The sequence below is a fragment of the Vicugna pacos genome, chromosome 9 (genome assembly GCF_048564905.1).
Source record: "Vicugna pacos chromosome 9, VicPac4, whole genome shotgun sequence".
NCBI lineage: Eukaryota > Metazoa > Chordata > Mammalia > Artiodactyla > Camelidae > Vicugna > Vicugna pacos.
In genome coordinates, this window is record NC_132995.1 from 76,495,139 (window position 1) to 76,507,704 (window position 12,566).

The 12,566-nt window shown below is 40.4% G+C and overlaps 1 protein-coding gene across 16 annotated transcripts in view; it reads left to right on the forward strand.

The window, feature by feature from the left end:
• Nucleotides 1-1,861: 1,861 nt before the first annotated feature.
• ZNF644 (zinc finger protein 644) overlaps nucleotides 1,862-12,566 on the forward strand; it is a 98,904-nt gene continuing 88,199 nt past the window's right edge. For 6 of the 16 annotated variants that reach the window (XM_072968261.1, XM_072968249.1, XM_072968244.1 and 3 more), the window contains exon 1: nucleotides 2,185-2,399. The gene's annotated coding sequence lies outside the window, so the exon portion shown is untranslated. Of the gene's footprint in view, nucleotides 2,084-2,184; nucleotides 2,400-2,866; nucleotides 3,468-12,566 lie in introns of those variants that run through there. The other 10 variants (XM_072968247.1, XM_072968260.1, XM_072968245.1 and 7 more) reach the window with 8 other exon arrangements.

Consider the following 12,566-nt stretch of genomic DNA (forward strand, 5'->3'; position numbering starts at 1 on the left):
TAGCCAGTCCTGCTTTTCCTCTCTTTCTTTTCTGTTTTTAAAGCTCCTTTACCAGCTATGTTCATCAGAGCACTATCTGATTACAGTGAGTAAATGTGCTCTGTGAATTTCCTCCCAGGGTCAAATTGTTTTCCACATCTTGATTTTCGTTCTCAACTGCAATTTCCTTTTAATGTCTTTAAATATTTTAGCTTTGAGCCGCATCCCTGGTCCTTAGATTTTTCCAGTTGTGTATTTTTCTTTTCTTTTCGTATTACCTTTTTCAAGCTATTTGCCCTTATCTACTTTTCTCCCACTCATGGGAAGTTTCCTGACATCTATTTTGCTTATAAAGAATTTCATCAGCCAATACTACTTATACTATTACAATTGTTACTACTACTTATACTACTACTACTATTTCTAGAGTGTTACCGTTTAGTTGCTTAATTCTTATATGAACAGTTTCATTAGTGAGACAAGTTCCTGATCATGGTTGAGCTCTGAGTGGTTCTGTTTGCTGGTAGCATGATCTGATGCACATCAGTCAGTCCACGGTATACATTCACAACAGAGTTTTTGTTGTTGGTAACTGCTTTTGTAGTGACATAATGTTGTAAGAATTTCCATAGTACATAGTAATTTTATTTATTGTAAGTCCAATAGTAAACTTAGAATGTCCAATTTCAATGGATTTTGCAGATGAAATAATACAAAGCCCCCCACCATTGGCTGAAAATATATACATTTTATTGCTCACCCATTTGTATAAATGAAGACGAAAACTTTGTATTTTGAAAGAGTCCAAAGAGCTGTGTGACGTTGAGAAAGGTACCTAATCTCTCTTTGCCTCATTAGGTTGTAATGAAACTGAACGAGTCAGAACAATGCTTGGTCCATAGTAAGCACTCGGAAGTGTTAGCTATTATTATTACCTAATGCAAGTACAAACACCTGTCTTCTGGAATCTATGTTTGCTGATAATGATGATGAGGTCCCCATCCTATAGGGAAGGGAATGTTTCTCATGTTTGTCAAATAACTGCAATTATAGTGTATTCCTCTGAACGCCAGTAACATCTTGAGGGTTTGGGAAAGCACAGTTTTTGATAGCTGTTATTAATGAAAAGATTTGTTTAATGAGAAAACAGATTCAGAACAGCCAAAGAATTTATTAAGGTGGGACTAGTAGATTCCTCAGGAATTTCTGGTTCATATCAGACATGTTAGCAACTTCTTGTTTGCTCATCTTGAAAGGGAAGAGAATAGCTCCTACTCAGTGTTTCCCAAAGCGTGGTCGATGGAACTCTGCCTGCATACTTGTTTCAAAACTTTCCCAGAACTTTCTCAGGACCTACTAATTCTCTGAAGGGTTAACCAGTATCTCAGGTGCTTAATGCGGAGGGAGCAGCATCCTCAGAGTCAAGCTGGACCAAACCCAGGGCCCCTTTCAGGGTAGGCTGTGCTGTCCGGGGAGATGCTTCAGTGGATGCCGTGTCCCCAGGAAGCATCTCCCGACAACTGGCCCCCTTAAGGCCCACACGCCCTCCTCCGCCGCCGCCCTGCAGCGGTGGCGGGCAGCCTCGAGCCCCCGGCGGTCTCCCTCCGCGGCGGGAACGGGGAAGGGGCCGGGGCTCGCGCGTGGCCGCGGACGCCCGACGCGGGCCTGCTCCACCTTAACGGGCCTGGGCCTGCCGGAGCGCTCGGGCCCCGCAGAGTTTGGGCACCACCATATTTGGAGCGTGCCTACTTCGGGGCGGGAACCGCCTCGAGAGTGATTAGGTCAGCGCTGGGGGAGGTGACCTTGCGGGGTCTGTGGCACCCGGGAACGGTGGAGCGCTGCGCCTGCCGCCCCCGTCGGCGTGGCCCCCCGGCCGCCCCGGCAGCTCGAGGCCGCCCGGGAGCTCGGCGCCGGCCGCCCCCGCGGCCCGCGGCCCGGTCGGAGGCGGGAAAGCCGCGCGCCTGCGCCGTGGGAACCGGGGCCGGCGGCGAGAAGCGGGGAGCGGAGGGGGCCGCCGGGCCGGGCGGCGTACAGAGCGGCGTGTGACGCGGGGACGCCGCGCGCGCCCGGCGTCGCCCCGGTTTGACGCACGCGGCACCAAACTGTGAGTTTCAGGGCTTATTTGGTCGGATTCGCCGGGGCCCGCGTGGCTTCCGGGCCCCGGGGCGGCGGCGGCGGCGGCGGCGGCGGCGGCGGGGCTGGGGGTGGCGGAGGGACGCGGGGGGCCCCGGCCGCCGGCGCTCGGCGCGGGGAGCTCCGCCCTGGGCTGGGTCCCGACCATCCGAAAGGACGCGTTTTGCCGCACAGGCTAAGATGGCGGCGGCGGCCGAGGAGGCGGAGTTGGTGCTGCACAAGGAGCCCGGGCCCCGGGTTCGGGGCGGCGGCGGCCGCGGCGGCCGCGGGGGGCGGCCGAGCCTGAGGTGAGCGGCGGCCGCCGCCGCGGGGCGGGACTCGGCGGAGGCGGGGGGAGGGCTTCTCCTCGGCGGCGTCGGAGGGTCCGGGAGCGGACACAAAGGGGCAGAGCCGGGCGCTAGACTTGGGGGTTTTGTTTAGTCACATGAAGCCGAGCAGCCAGTGAGCAGGAGGGGGAAGGGGCCGAGAGCGGGCGGCCCGGGGAGCCCGGCGGCCGCCATTGCGACGCCCGGAGTAACGGGCGGCCCCGCCGTCCGGGCCGCTCGGCCTCGGCCGGGAGCCGCGGCTCTGGCGCTAAGCGTACACACCCCTCCCCTAACGTGGGGCCGGTGCCGCAGAGCCCTCGCCGCCCCCGGTGCCGCGAGCCCTTTTGCCGCTAGGTGCCTGGGAAGTAGCAGCAAGAGGTAAACCGCTCAGAGTGCTTGGGTTGCCAGGGGCTTGGTGGGCGTCCAGCTAAAGCTTTTTGCTTCTCCAGGTCTGATTCCCTGGCCTTTGTGTCCCTGGGAGCTTAATCTCTGCCAGAGGAAAGCAGGTGTGCTCCACTTCTCCCGTGAACCTGAAGATGAGTTGTCCCAGACCCTTCCCAGTGATTGGAAACTTAGGTGGTGGAGCTAACGGTTTCTTGTTACGAGACTTCCACAGACGACTCTCGTGTTGGGATCCATCCATGGTTTAGCAACATTAGTGGAAAACTTTTCTTGAACTGTTGAAGTAATATTGACAAATTTAGTTGCGATGAAACTTTTTGTGTTTAGACTTCAAATTTTGTGTGGTCATTGAGAAGTGCTCAACGAGGAGATAAACACGATTGAGGGCCCGAATGATGGTCCTGTTTTGTGTACAAGTTAATGATTTCAACAGAAATAACCCAAACACCATCATCCATTCTGGCCGGTCCTAACTAATGCCAGGCTTGTTGCATCTGGATGATAGATTAGATTTGCCTTAATAGTATATTGCCTCTCTGTTGTAGTTTAGTTACTTCTTTGGTCCCACAAGAAAAAGAGCGTTTCAAAAAATAGACAACTCAAGTTACTCAAAGAGAGGAAACCTGCTGTTTGCCTTCAGTGCCATGTGTAAGTATCCAGGGAACTCGATGGCAGCAATATTGCATTGATAGGTTTGGTAAGAAAAGATCAGTTTTTATAAAGAAGTTACAATTTAGGCAGTTTAATAGGTGAAACATGAAAGCTCGACTAGTTTAGTACAGTGATATGTGCACTGCTCTTAAAATCATGGTAGTATAAGTTTTAGAATTTCTAACATAATTTAAAGTTACACTGCACTTATGTCTCCATCATACTTTGTGTGTTTGTAATACTTGAAGTACAAAATTTGGAAACAACTAATGTTTTATTTTGGGCAGGCTACATTAACAAATTACATTGCTTATTTGAAGGGATGTTTAAACACATTAGATAACTAATTTTAGATCTTTGTTCAAATTGAAATTTGAACTTTTCAACATTACTTAAAACTTTCATTTTCCTTGTTTTTTCCCCCAAATTTGTATGTCCCCCCTTCTTAGCTTTTCTCCTTCTAAGAGAGGACAATCTTGTGTTAATGAATAGGAAATATATTAATGTCAGCAAAATGATTATTGAATCATACAGTTTTAGCATAGAAGGAATCTTAGAGAACTGTTTTCACCCTTTATTTTACAATATATTGAGGACCAGAGATGATTGTTAATTGCATAATGGAGAATTGTGTCTCATCTTGTACCTCATTGGTCCTTTCATTAGTCACATTGCTCGGATAAGGAGGTGACCGTATGCAACTAATAATGGTTATAAAACAAAACAAGGGGATGTGTTTGAGAATACTTGTTAATTAGATAGTAATAAATTCTGTGACAATAATTAAAAACTTATTTAACTTAACATGGTGACTTAGTTTTTAGAGTGACTTCCAGTGAAACAAACTCAAATACAAAATGTAGACATTTGAGATAATTTCAAAGCAATGTTGCTTTTGAATTTTGAGGTTTTCAAAAAGCAATCTTGATCCATACATTAAAAAAAAAAGGTAGCTTGATAAACTTCTTGGAAAGTTTGAAGTAATTGCCATTACTACCAGTTATTAAATAAGAAATGAAATAGATGCTCAAAACAGTGGTGCTAATGCCTTTCGTTTTGTAACAGTGTTTTAGTTGGGTAGATGGATGTGCCACTGCCCCTTGTTAAAAACAGCTTGATCAGACTATCTAATACTACTGCCGAGCAGTAGACATGTAAGATCAGTTAGGGAATTCAACAGGTAGGAAGATCAACGGGATCGCACAGTTATCTTTAACTTCTTTTGATACCACATTTTACAAAGACAGGTAAATTGGAGGTTTTACAGCTTTTGTGGGTCATTTAAAGTGCATCTAAATTGATTTTTCTTGGAAAGTTGATATATTTCATAATTCTCAACACTATGTAGGTGAGTGGATTTAATTATACTTTAGTCTTATGATAATAAGGATTATTCCCAGATTATTTGTAATTATAAAATGAGTCTGTCACCTGCAAACCTTAAACTTTTTGCAGCTTTAATTTGTCACTCAAGTTATAAAAGAGGGCAAGTTTTGTTTTGGCTGAATTGAGACTATATTGGGTAACAGGAGGGGAAAAGAAAGACTCCAGGACAGTCACTTGAAGTGGTGGGATTACCTGCAATTTAAAAAATGTGTGGAAACTGGTTGTCAGAGAAGGCAAGTTCATTTTTCATCCCAAATATGTTGTTAGTGTTTACGGTTACTTACTTAGACTCTTCTCAGAATGTGATTCTAAAGGAAAACAGGGCATCTTACTCTTGTGGGAATGCTCTTCTCATGGCTGCTTTTCAGGCAGATCTTAAGGCAGCTGTAGCTTGCACTGAATGCAGAAATTGCAGTGCTGACTTATCTAGCCCTAGTTTTATAGAATATTAGTTTTAGCAATTCTTTTTTAAAAAGTGTTTTTAAATCTTTTTACATTGATAGTCCTATAAAATAAAGCATGAGAATGAAGGATGGATATTATAATATTCTGGATAGTCACATGAGCTCGGATTTTTTTTTTTTCATTTATTTGATATCGTTAACCCCTCTGGTAGAGAGGATGTCTGCTTTGTAGATGGAGAGTCTGTAAATACTGAACAGACTTCTGTAACGCTGACTGAAGGAGTTCTAGAAGTAGTGTCTTCTAACTCTGGCTTATTAGGAGGGGATAGCTGCTTTTAAAAGTGCAAACCATCCACCCCACTGAATTGTAAGAGAACTGCTTCTAATCAAGCCGATTCTAGTGCTAGCTCACCCTGCTGGTTGGCTGCAGTATTTCTCGTCTTCCTCCTCTCAAGAACAAACATAAAGGTCAGCTGAGACCTAGAAGGTAGGACACCAAATTCAATTTGTGTTCTTTCTTCGGGGAGAGGGAGTCTCCATGAAAAGGATGTTTTCTCATATCTAGAGCCTCAGTTGCTGTACTGTTTAATTATTTCTTAGATCTGCCAAAGTTAAACTGTGAAATTCCTGTCCTCTTTGAGTTTACTGGGGACTCATGAGATTAGGAGGAGTTAGGACGTTTTTGTTCCTTTCAGTTCAAGATACAAGATCTTTGACAATTGAGAGGTGTTAGCAGGAAAAACAAGAAGTTCTGTGGGATAACTTTCCAGGAGGAGAAGAGCCGAGGATTTCAGGAGGAAGAGGAGGAGGAGCACGCTAGGGCAGTGGCAGCAGCAGTGCGTACTTCTCTCGGGTGAGGGAAAGTGAGACTATGAAGATTAGTGTTTCTAAGAGATTTCTCTTGGGTTCTCCCTCTCCTAATCTTTGCCCTGCCTCTTCTGTCTGCGAGATGTGGCCTTCCCATTTCATTTGAGATTCTTGGAACTGTGATTTTGTAAGTAACTATGTGAAAAGTATAGATGAGTGATTTGTTCTTGAAATTTAATTCTGTTAGTCTGAACTGTGGTACAGGTGACTTTGGTTCAAGTGATAAACACAAGATTTTAGGTCTTAAGATTTTTAGTATGTATCTCATTCATTGAAGTTGAAAATACAGCTTTATTTATTTTGTTTTTTAGTTGAAATATAGTTGATGTACAATATTATGTTAGTTTCACGTGTACAACTAGTGATCAACATTTAAATACATTATGGAATGATCACCATGATAAGCCTAGTAACCATCTGACCCCATTACAAAGTTGTTATAATATTATTGGCGTATTTCTTATGCTGTATATTATATTAAATTCCCATGGTTTACTTATTTTTAAAACTGGAAGTTTGTACCTCTTAATTCCTCTCAGCTATTTTGCCCATACTCCTCCCCCCCCCCCCAACCACCCTGTTTGTTCTCTGTATCTGTGGGAAAATACAGCTTTTAAAAGACTTTGTACAAAGTCTGGAAACTAATATGTTGTGAGCCAGAATGATAATTTAAAATAAAAAAACACCGAATAAAGTGTTGGGATTAAAGTATAATTTATAAACCGTATGTACCTGTATTATATCAGTAATTTATCTAATTTTTATAAAAGATGAATATTTTAATCCTTTCTTCCATGGTATTTATCTTTTTACTTGAAAGCATAATACGTATCTTTTTCATCAGTTTCTTGAGGAAGATGTTAGACATGACTAGAACTTTAAAAACACCAGTTACTGAGAAGGGAGGTGATTCCTGTTAATTGTTGAATGGTTTGTGAAGATGGATAAAAAACTTGTAAGAGTTGGAATTAATTGCCTGTTGCTTACTATTGAGTTACTGATATTATACACACACAAATACACATGTAGATGCGTTTATATACACACACAAACACGTGTGTATATATACATACACACAAAGTCATACTTGAACGTGTAATTTTTAATATGTATATATGGAGGCAGGATGGGAGAATAAGGTTTAAACAGTGTAAGCCTTGATGTAAAACTGGTGGGGCTAAAATCTAGCTGTGTAAGCACTAGGCAAGGAGGTCTAACAGTCATACCATCTTCATAGAGGTTTAAGGTTTACATTACTTAATTCAGCTAGTAAAGTCCTTAGCGTTCTGATACGCAATGAATGCTGAATAAATGTCAGCTGTTAGAATAATAATAAAGTTCTTATCACCATTGTTCAGTTGTGTTTTCTCCAGTAACTTGAAATTTTCACCTGTGAGTGATCTGAAGTTGTGTACTTTTTGTAATGTTCCGTGTTTAGGCCTGTATCTGCAGAGGAAGTCAGAGACAGGCACCAAAGTGTGCCATCTCTAGTTCTAGCAGCAAAAGCTATGACCAGGTCAATGTTTCAGGAGCACATTTCCTTTTATGACTGTCAGCTGATGAATAAATAAATGCACTTGGAAATGAGTGCGTTTTAGTGAAGTTATTTCCTTACCGGTGTGTTGGTTTGCTTTGTTACAATATCCTCAATTTCTTCACTTCCATGTAAGTTTTTGGCCCAGAGGATGGTGGTGACCATTAGCGGAAAGAAGAGGGTGAGTGGCTCTGTGTATTCGTGTGTAATGTACACAGAGGCCCGGATGAGAGGGAGGCGTGGCTTCAGCAGAAGCTAGATTGAGGAGGAGAATGTTGTCTTTCCATTGCTTAGTCCGAGTCACGGGGATTTCCTCAAGCAGCATTTCCTTTCGCTGCTTTCCTTTCCACACTTTCTTTGTTTTATATGTGTCTGTGATGTATAGTCTTAACCTTTACCACTTGAGTCTTTTTGGTACCACCTACCTCCCCCACCACAGACACAAATTTTAAACTTAAAAAAAAAATTGTTAAAGGCAGCTAGTGAAAGCACTTGTAAGTTCACATGAGGAGGGGTGTGAGTATGAAACATTAGAAGTTTAATATTTGTTTAAGAAATATTTTCAATGGAAAATGAAGGCAGGGTTGTCACCCATAACCTTGTCACCATTATATAATCATTAGTAATAAAGGAAAGGGAGTGAGACTGACATTAATTAAGCATCTACTGTGTGTTCCTCACACTAATGCTGTGATGTATATATTCCCATTTTATATGCAGGGAAACTAAGACTTGGGTCACATGGGTAGTAAACAGTAGAAGAGCCAAGTGTGGACTGAGGCGTATCTCGATTCTACAGAGGAGACCTTTCTGTTCTGCCTTCCTATCTTTTCTATGTCTATCATTTTATCCTATTATGAAGTTTGTAAGTTTTATCTCCTACTTATAAAACTTAGCATTGTAAAAGCATTTTTCAGTTTACCCTTATTTCAAGTGGTGTCTTATTGCCCACATTGTTTATTCATACCACCATATAAAGGTTCTTTGTCTTGGCTACGGGACATTGGCACAGTGATATTGGTCAGAATGGAAGCTGCTTTTTTTCTTTACTGAGTGACTAAGATGAAAAATAATCTAGTTTAATTAGAACTAATACTCTCTGGGATTAGAAGTTCTGCAGCTTTAATAATGCTGTCTGTCCTTTCTGGTGAGACATTTAACTCAAAATGGATACATGTAAAATGGAGGTGACATTTTCAGTTTATAGCCGTATGAAAACAACTTAAAATATTTTTACATTTTGAAATGTCTTAAGCTTCCTTGTTAAAAATCTTTAAAAAGTGACATTAAATAGTTACTTAAATCCTGTTTAGTTACTGTTAGTAATTAATAATGCACTAATCTTTAATTTATAAAAGAAGAAAAGCTTAGCATTGAATTCTTACCCTCTCATTGGGTGGATAACATATATTAAAAGCTAATTTGTGGGGCATTTATAAATAGATTGTATAGATTAGCACTGCCCAGTAGAAATATAAGCCACAATGTGATTTGAATTTTTCTGTAGCCACATTAAAAAATAAAAAGAAAATAAGTTAAAATTAATATTATCAATGCATTTTGTTTAACCCAATATATCAAAAATATTACCATTTCAGCATGTACACATGATTGCAGTGCTTTACATTCTTTCTTTTTATTTTCACACCAAATCATCAAAATCCAGTGTGTGTTAATGTACTTAAAGCATATCTCAGTTTGGACTAGCCAGGCTAGTGCTCAGCAGTCACATATGGTTATCACATTTTACAGTGCAGATATAGGCCGTAAGTATGGAGCAAGGATCAAGCAGAAACTGTACAGAGTCTTACAGGATAGTTGAGGAAAGATAAGCTGGGGAAGAACATTGTCATAAAGAAGGGTGGGAATTAAGATGGGAGACACTAGAAACCGGGTAGTAGAGTGCCCTGAATCCAGTGTGGGGGTGTGGGGTGTGTGTGTGTTGGGTAGATGTTGGAGGGTGCCTCGTCCATGCCTTGCACACGAGCACTTGAATACTGAGTTAATCTTCAGGTGAACTAATATGAGACAGTATGAAAAATGCTGTTAGAATACTAACAGCTTTGTGGGTCTTCCAAGGGGAAAGAGTTGCATTTAGGGAATATTGAAGTTCTGTGATGAGAAGTGGAGAATGATGAAAAAGGGTGAAAATTGAGTTTTAGATTTTACCATTATTGGTGACTTATTTCTAAATGTTTTATTTATATATATTTTGCATACAGTGAAGTGCACACAACTCAGTGAAATTCTCCAAATAAATACATGCAGATAACTTCTATCCAGATCAAGATGCTTAACATTTTCTGTACTGAAAAATGTGTCTTGTGCCCCTTCCTATTAATTCCCCTTCACAGAAGTAGCCACTATTCTAGCCTCTGTCATTATGAATGTTTTACTTATTTTTGAACTTGCTATGGCACACTTGTCCTTTCTAAGGGTAGCGGGAGTTGACTCCTGCATCTTTTTCTTGTCTGTCCTTGTTCGGCATTGTCGGGTGAGTATGGCGGTAAATCAGATGATACATAGTGGGTGCTAGGGCCCTTCTGTTTTTCTGCAGTGTGATATATACCGACATCAGAGGGATGTTTCTTGCTTCCATTGATAGTAACCTTTTAGAGGTTAGTTCTAGGCCTAGAAAACTTGTTTAGAATGTAGAGATTTGAATTGCTTCCATAGGTAACATAGTTGTCTGTCTTGCTTTCATTGCAGTGTCCTCCAGGCGTATAGCCAAGAAGTAGGCTGAGGAAATCTTGAATTGCCTCCTTATATAGCGGCCTTTTGGAACCTCTTTAACAGTAGCTTCTAGGCATTGTGTAAGTTAGCTTTCAGGCATTTCAGGTTCCTTAATAAGGTATTTGAGTGTTTCTGATTGTGATTGTAGGGGCAGGCATAAATTTGTGTACTTTTGTTTACAGATATGTATCCACTCTCAACCAGAAAGATACTGACATTTATTTATGTGTAAAGAATGAGAATTCTACCTTAAGGACAGTTGCACAAAAGTTTAAATGGTTGAAATCCACGAAGGACACTTTGTAAACATCTCTGCAATGGAACTATTGATCGTGATTTTTGCATGTAGTCCTGGAATTATATTTTTCCAAATGGGATTAATGGTTACAGCGTTGTTTTTCATAAATACTGAGTACTAGAAGCCTTATTCTAGTATAACGATTGGTGCTTTTGGGAGAAAGATATCATTTCTGAAATATGTATTATAATAAAAGTTGTGAAAAGTATATAACGAAAATATGTATCTTCACATTCTAATATACTTAGTTGTGAGGAAGAATATGTTTTGTAAATTGTGCGTAAGTAGACATGAAAATACATTCTCATTAACGTTTGATTATGAATGTTTTTGAGCTTATGAATGAAAAAATTATATAAAGTCTTGTTTTTTGGAATTTGTATTGTTTGCTTAATATCCTCTTGCTCCAAGAATTTTAATTGTTGTCTTGAAGAAATAAAACCTCATCTGTGAACTTTTATTATGTAGGTTTTGTATTTGTGTAGTATAGAAGGCCAATGCAAAATTGGTTAGACATTGAAAAACTATGTTTATTATCTATAAAATATTAAGACTACATAGTAGTTTTTTGGGGCTAGATTTAGAAAATTACACAAACAAAACAATTGGAATGTTATTAATTATAACTTTAAGACCTGACTTCTATGTGTAGGAAAAAAGTATTTAAGGATATTTTTTTTTTATGTTGTTTTGAAAAAAAAGAATATTTGAATTTGATTTGGGGAGATTTAATTTTTTTGTATTCAGAAAAAACCTTGTAAGTGTGGTTGTATTTCTCCCAACCTTTGCTTGTTTTAATTGGGTTAATTATTATACAAAATTCATTTAGTACCACATGAGGGGGTAAGAATGCAGATATACAGAGTGAATGATATGGTTCCTGCTCTGAAGAGGTCATTATCTAAGACACAACTTAAAGAGTGGCTTAATGATGAAATATTTGAATTACTGATCTGACACAAAATCATATGAATAGTGTGTATTAAGACTGGAAAAGCTTTCTGGCAAAAATAACTTTTCATGTAGATTTTGAAGAAGCGGTAGAAGGGAGCATCAGCTAGGGGGAAGTTGAGTTAAAAGCACAGAGATGGGAGCTGCGGCCTGCAGGCGTTTTCCTCTTTCAAAGCAGAGTCTGTTTTAAATGAATGGGATGAAAAATAAAGTTTATAAGGTGGTGGCCTGAGCTGGAGGAATCTAAAGAAGTTTGGATTAGAAATTAGAAATAAAGGAGTTCTACTGAAGGCCGTTGAACAGAAGAAGTACATGAGGGAAAATGAGAACGATCAGCAGCCAGGTACAACGTGACTGGAGAAGAGACTGAAGTGAGGGAGGCCAGGCAGAGGTCATCATCTTGGTAAATGGGGCGGAGGGGGCTATACTGAGAATAAGAACGGGTAGTTTTAGACTAAAGCAGGTAAAATATGTTGCTCCTAAGTTTGTAGTGTAAGGTTAAAATAAGAATGGAACAATTTTATTATCTTTCAGTATTGAAAATAAACTTGAAGACAGTTTACCAAATAAGTTGTTAATACTAATTGAGGTTACATCTCCGATACATGTAAAAAAATTGGTTTGAAAACTTAGTAAAATCCAGGAAAGTTATGCGTTAGTGGTATTTTCTGAATTACTAGTACTTTCAACTAAAAAAAAAATCTGAGATGGATACTAAGAAGGGCTTGTATTACTGAATTTTGAGTTATAATAGTACCTTTAGGTCATGGCCTAAGAGACATTCTAATTGGTATAGGAGTTGGTGGGAAAGAAGATAATAAAGATTAATAATCTGGTCTACCAATAAAAACTAGATACTTGTTTTAAAATTTAGGAAGTGTTTGGAGCACACGGCTTTTATTGGGGGATCCCTAAAATACAGT